Source organism: Silurus aristotelis, assembly GCF_946808225.1.
Source record: "Silurus aristotelis genome assembly, chromosome: 11".
In the NCBI taxonomy this organism is placed as follows: domain Eukaryota; kingdom Metazoa; phylum Chordata; class Actinopteri; order Siluriformes; family Siluridae; genus Silurus; species Silurus aristotelis.
Window position 1 is genome coordinate 27,731,975 of NC_139584.1, and position 7,896 is coordinate 27,739,870.

Genomic DNA, 7,896 nt, shown 5'->3' on the forward strand with positions numbered 1-7,896 from the left:
CGTCCGTTTCATGCTCTTACACCTTATAGATCTTCTCCTCATCCTTCTATCATCTGTGAAAAACACAATTTATACCATTATTTACCTTCAATACTTAAAAAATCTATTTATATTTGACTCTTTATTTGTGTTCATTGCTAAATTTTATATATATATATATATATATATATATATATATATATATATATATATATATATATAAAAAAATATATATATATATATATATATATATATATATATATATATATATATATATATATATATATATATATATATATATATATAAAATGTCATGCAATTTATGTTTTTTTTGGGTTTTTTTTTTTGACATTTGGTTGAATATTACAAAAATCTCCTTTGATTTTCACACATAATAGTCTTTAAATATGGCATAGAATGGACCGAAATAAACAAACAATACCGTCTACTAAGTACCAGTTCTAAAGATGGAAATGTCGCTGGTGAAAGGTAAAGATGATTTTTACTTGTCACATGTACATAAAGAACAGTGAAATTCTTTCTTTGCATATCCCAGCAATGTTCATCCCTCCTACAGCACAGAGGGTTCCCACTTGACCACCGAGCTACCAAATTCCTAGACTATCAAAGACTACAGTATACTCAAATCACTTAAATCTAGAAAGCCTCTAGAATGCATCTTAAACCTTAAGCAAGATAAGCACTTTCACTGCTTTCAGTCCTGAATCTGAGGCTACAGCACTGGCTTTGAAATTCTACTAATGATACTAATACATTCTGAATAAAACACTTTCCAGCCAATCAGATTTACATAATGCTGGTGGATACTGAAACCGTATATTTTTTGTTCAGGGCTTCTAACAATCAACAACGTACATGTCTGGCTCCGGAAAAGATCTTTATCAGTTTAGTCATGGTTTTTTGCCCTTTTGCCATACCTAAAGCTGTCAAACTAATCAAATATATGAGTCTCCATCCTTCCCTGTCAAGATGAGCAGAGGAAACATGTTGCAGCAGACTTGGGTTTTGGGGTTAAATGTCTTGCTCAGGGGCACAAACACAGCAGGACTGTGATGTTAAAGCAATGTTTCTCAAAGTGGCTGTTTCTTTTTTGTTTTTTTTGTTTTTACTGCTTCGTCACATACAACAAGTCAGATCAAGGGGTTTTTTAACTACCTCAAGAGGTATGTACGGCCTCTCAGGACTGATTGTGGTATGTTTTTGAACGTGTTGATGAATGTGTTTTCTGTCGCTTAACTTGGCCATTTGACAGATTCAGTAATTGCCAGTGATGATCGCTTTTGCATTACAGTTGTTTACATACATCAGTCTCAGATAGGCATTAATATACAGGGAACGACAATATCATCGGATATGAATTGAAATTTAACATTTGTTCATGTTATATTGTGTTTCAAAAGTACCATTTTTTTTTTTTTTTTATAGGGTTACCCTTATTTTGGAAGCCATGAACGCCACACTAAATCCTAAAAGGTTTGCAGACACTCGAACACAAAGTTGGTATGTGCTTTTTGTCATCCTATTCCACATTTAGTCCTCATTAGCTGTTATAATAACCTCCACTCTTCTTTGAAGATGTTTGAAGGTGAGGTGAGGTGAGGAAGCCTGGGGTGCAGTCAGCTTTCCAAATTCTATAGCAAAAGATCTTCCACTTCAACAAATATAAAGCATATCTTCATGGAGCTGGCTTTGTGCACAGGGACATTGTCATGATGGAACAGGTTTGGGTTTTCTAGTTAAAGTGATTGGAAAAAATCAAACTCCCGCATCTAGAGACATCCTTTAAAATCGTGTGCCTCCAACTTAGTAACAGTTTGGAAAAGAACCAAGAGATTTTGCCAGACAACTGCAACAAACTGTTATGTTTAAATGTGGCTGTACCAAACATGATTTAAGATCATGAGGAATGTTCCCGAAGGCACCCTCAGAGTGTGTGTGTAAGTTAAGATGGGGTGAGGTCCCTCTCCGATTGCCCTCAGAATAGTCAGGTCTTCCTCTCTCATTGTGCTGCTTAATGGATTAGACATGCAGCTTCCTGCAGCCTGAATGAGTTCCAGTCAGTATTGTGAGATTTGTACTAGACAGGTTAACCACACACACACACACACACACACACACACACACACACACACACACACACACACACACACACACACACACACACACAAATGGCCGCAAAGTGTCCTGTATAATGTGTTTATAATGCACATACATTCAATGATCATTCATTATCGACCTTTGCTCTAAACCAGTGGTTCTTCTCAGGTTTATAAATTATTCAATTATAAATTTTTTACTAATAAAGTTAAAGTTTTGTGTATCTTTTAAAAAACAAGAAATTTCCACATCGGCATCGTATAAAAATCTTTTTTTCTGCTCACAGTTTTTGTTTTCTGAAATATGTCACTGGTTCTCAAAAACTATGCATGAACATGGGGACCTACATACAAATGTATTTTAGTTATTATCAGTCATTTCCATGGACAGAGTCTGTCTTTTCAGCACAGGTCTAATAACAACAGCAACAAAATTGTCCATAAAACACCTTTCATATATGTGAAATACAGCTCAGAATGTGAACTCAAAACAATGCAATATAGAAAACTAAACAAAAGGAAGTGAGAAAGGCATTTAATTCTTTAAAAATGTGTAAGAAAAAATATACAAAAATTTTATAACACAGGAAATGCAAATTAAATTCAAGTTTAATGCTTAAGGTTTTTTTTTTTATAGTGATTGCATATTCATAGCTTGTTCGAAATATTTTAAGAAATAACCAGTCATGTATTTAATTGAATGGTGCAGTAGTTGATTTCTAATACAATTTGCATTAAATCATTTGGAAAACCTTTTTTTGTGTGCGACTGATCGATGTACAGCCGATCGTACATTTGTCGGGGTGGAGCTCCAGGAAAACGGACAGGAGAAAATCTAAAACAATTTCATACTTCGTAAAACTAAAGTTGTATGAAAACATTTATTCGTTTAGTACCAATAAATTTTTTTCTTTTAATTGTAAGTTTACTCCAAATAAATGAGCCAGTGAGGACAGGCGCAAGGTTGGCATATAGAACAAACCTTGAGAAGAAATAGACTCAAAGGGGAACCCGTCCTTACTGTGTTAATTGCTTCATTGTGTTGTGTTTGTACTTTATGTAGTGTCCTAGCTAGTTTTGTGTTTTGCATCATCTTGTGTTAATTTATGTTTCATGTAGCACATTGAGTCCATTGTCTTGTTTTAGTGTGTAATGTATTACATAAGGCTGAAATAAAAGGCTTGAATTGACTCGAATCATACCTAATGCAACATTAACATATCACAAAGCAGTGGGTTAAAGTATTTGAGTAAATGTACTTCGTTACTGTACTTAAGTAACTTTTTGGCTACTTTCTAGTTTTACTGAGTACGAAGATATAAGCAACTTTTACTCTCTACTCAACTACATTCATAATTACCAATTACATTTTGCACCTCTGTTGAAGATTAAGCCTCTGTTATGGCTCAACACTCCTTTACCCACATCTACTTCATGTAAACAAGTTTCTCGTGTTAAGGACTAATGCATCTTTGAACCTACGTTTAATACAAGTCAAATACTCAAGTACTGTTCATATCAGAAACTTTTACGCAAGTCATATTGGAATTGGTGACTTTTCATTTGGGGTAATGGAGTAAGTTTTGTAGTAAGGTAACTATACTTTTAGTTAAGTATGATTTTCATTTTCATTCACCTCTGTTGCCGAGCGTATCGCAAAATGTCGATTTAGAAACATTAGCTAAAATAGCGAGTGACCTAACCTAAGTGCAGCTCTATCATTAGTCAGCTAATTTGTTTTGCTAACATTATTGGTATGTCTGAATAATTTACCTGAGGTATTTCGATTGAGGTCTAGACACTTAAGTTTCAATGAGCTCATTAAATTTAACCAGTCATCTGAACGTGGATAGACTGTTGTCATGTAAGAATGCGAACTCTGTAAAATGTTAGCATTTCTTCTTTCATTCCATTAAATCCCGAAAATAAGAGCTGTTAAGCTCACAAACAGACCCTACTGTGTGTTTAACAATCCTTCAACCTTCAACGTGTCGAATAATGTGACACAAAAAGTCTAGTCACTGCATATGCTAATCTCTGCAGGATTCGTCTCTCTTCCTGCATCCCTTCATCCCTCTTTCCATCCATCCCTCCTTAACCCTCTTCAACCCGCTTTTATATTTATGTATCCCGCTCTGTCGGTTTGTGATGTTCCTGCACCCAGCGACGGTTTTTGGCTGGAGGATGTGCGTTCCTCTTCTCGCGTGTGTGTGTGTGTGTGCAGCTGGACTGGCAGTGGGTTTGAGACATGGACAGGAGACTTATTTAGCCCTGTAATGCTCATAATGCTGCTCTCTTAGTACAGCATCAAGGGACCCTTTGTGGTCCCTGGGGAGGAGGATGAGTCACTTCTGCATCCAGATCCGGTGCTCATCACAAACACACACACACGCACACACACACACACGCACGCACGCACACACACACACACACACACACACACACACACACACACACACACACTCACAACCGTTTTTGTGCACCTTCCTTCAACCTCTTTTCTCTTGTGTGACAAATTGTTGAACTAATATGTGACACATAGACACACATTCACAGACACACAGACACACACACACACAGACACACACACACACACACAAAGGTGTGTAGGTGTGATAGACTGGTGTGAAAAGTTCACTTCTCCCAAAGTGTCTGAGGTTTGTGCAAGGGCGGCTCGTTCTGTTTCCTATTTAGACATCCTGCACCACACACATACACACACACACACACACACACACACACACACACACACAGACACACAGATATACACACAGATATACACACAGATATATACACACACACACACACACACACACACACACACACACACACACACACACACACACACACCTGTCTCATCTGTGAATTCTCTGCCTGTAACAACAACCCCTCCATCCCCTCTTCCTGACAGGTGCCTCTATGAAAAGACCTCCAGTGTGAGAGATGCCTGGCGCTCCATCAAAGCTACAAAATGAGGGGAAGTTGTGTGTGTGTGTGTGTGAGTGTGTGTGTGTGTGTGTGTGTGTGTGTGTGTGTGTGTGTTTGTGTGTGTGTATGTGTGTGTATATGTGTGTGTGTGTGTGTGTGTATGTGTGTATATGTGTGTGTGTGTGTATGTGTGAGTGAGAGAAAAAGAGCGAAAGAATCTAGAGTACTTGGGTAGCATACCAATATGGTAATAAATAAATGGAGACATCACTTAACGTCCTGAACATCTTTACACAGACACTTGCACTTTTTCATGGTCTGTGGAGGCGTTTAAAAGTATAAATAACGCACTCTTGCATGTGTGTTATCAGGTAGTGTGACTGGGATGCTAGTCCATTAAAAAGGCACCATGCACAAAATTCACACACAATTGAGGTTGGATAAAACCCAAGAAGCAAAATGAAACAAAATTTGCACATACATGACATTTACATTAACCAGAGCGACTGACAATGTTCTCAGTTATACACCTGAGAAATTGATGGTTGAGGGCCATGCACAAAGGGCCAGAAGTGGCAGCTTGGTGGTGCTGGGATTTAAACCTACAACTTTCTGATCAGATGTCCAAAAGCTTATCCAGCAAGCTACCATTTCTCTCATGATGAGAAAGTTCAAAACACCGCACAGACACTAATTAGGCAGCTAGATTATTTACCTGGGTATTACACTACACCCCTCTGTATATGACTGGACCATTATACATCATATATATATATATATATATATATATATATATATATATATATATATATATATATATATATATATATATATATATATAAATAATGACCCTATATAAATCTTAACCTGCTCTGGGCCAAACTCTACAGCTGTTGCTTCATAAATGGCCTCACAAGGAAACCTAGCACTAACCACTGGTTGGCCTTCTGTAATACAACATTCCCACCTCCTGGACATGTTCTAAACTACAATGTCATGCATACATTTAAGGTGAAATTAAAGTTGCCATGTGTTTTATTGTCACTGACCCAAAATCTAAAAGCGAATCTTTCAATTGGTCAAAGACAAACCAAAAACAGCAGCCGTGTATCCATTTCAATAGCCGTGGCTGGTCCCTGGGGTAAAGTTAGTCTAGCTTTCGAAAAATTAACTGTGTACAAAACTTTAAATTGTATATGATTAAGCCAAGCACATATAGAAATCAAACGAATTCTACTTTTTATTGGCCTTTCCCACAATGCTACTCTTTTTACTTCTGAACAAAATAAAACACAGCAATTTTCCTCAGGCCTATATAACTCACTTTTAAAGATTTGTGTATGTGTTGTGTATGCTGGAGAGTATTGTGCTCCCAAAAATCAACCCTATTTACACTTTTTTTGGTGTTTGTCAGCTACGGTAGCTTATCACAGCCTTGCAAATCTTACATACAAAATACCAGTTTTATTATTATTTACTGCTCTCAATGTAAAATATTGTAAATAAATCCGTGTATGAAAATCTTGATTTTAGTTTGACTGTAGTTTCAGAAGTCAATAAATAACTTAATAAGGAATGAATCAATCAGATTAATATATTTTAACATTTAAAGGCCCACAGGAAGAAGGGAATTTTTTTTTTTTTTTTTACACTTTTTTTAATATTTGGATGTGATAAGTTTATATCTCGCAATTCTGAATTTTCCCTAGCGATTTCCTTAAAAAAATCCTTTTATATAAAAATATTCTTTCTATTTTATTCTATTATTTTATTCTATTTTATGGCGAATGCCCTAGGGTCAACCGGAAATGAAAAAAAAAAAAAAAAAAAAAAAAACAGAGCCGCATTGACCTGACCTCGTGTGCGATGGATGCGGTAATGTTTACCACCGCGTTTCATTTTACTTCTTTTACATTTGTCCTCTTTACATCCTTAATTATTTGTACTCGTTAGCCTTTATATAAATATATACACCAAAAATATTGGGTCACCAGGTCATACATACGGTATGTGATTTTTGAGCATCGCATACCACATATAGTCCCAATGTGCGCTTCTAATTCTCTTCACTCTTCCGGGAAGATGTTCTACTAGATTTTGGAGTTTGCTTATGGATATTTGTGTTTATCAGCCACAAGGTTGTTCGAAAAAGCATGTACTGATGTAGGTGAGGAGACCTGGGGTGCAGTCAGCATTCACATTCATCCCACATGTGTTCAGTAGGGATGAGATCAGCGGTCTATAGCAGGTCATTCAAGATCTTTCTCTCTAAAGCATGTACACCAGATCTCCAAGAAGCTCACGTTGTGCACGGGGGCATTTCCATGCTGGAACAGGTTTGAGTTTCCGAGTTCACGTGAATGCAAAATTTTATTATGGCGCATGTAATGACGTCATGTACAATTGGGCGCCTCCAGATTTATGATAACAGTTTGGAAAAGAACCACATATCGCAGAGAAGGTCAGGTGACCCAATACTTTTGCCAATATAGTGTGTATATACGTGTGTGTGTGTGTGTGTGTGTGTGTGTGTGTGTGTGTATATGTTTGTTAGTTTCCCAGTAATTATTGAATACTTGCATCTTATGTTTAAAGACGGATTATATTTTTTATTTAATTTAAAATGTTATTTAATTTTTTTTAACTTATTTTTTATTTATCCACGAGATCATATGGCTATTTTCTTCTTATTCCCAGTGATTCTTTTTTATCTTAACCCATGCCCTGAAAAATCATTTGTGAATGTCTTATGAATTGTATGATGAAGTGTATGTGTATTATAAACTGACTCTGAATTTTTATTAGGCAAATTTAAAAGATCAAAAAGACATGATTTAACTTCAAGAAGACAACATTTCATGCTGTTTTTGAG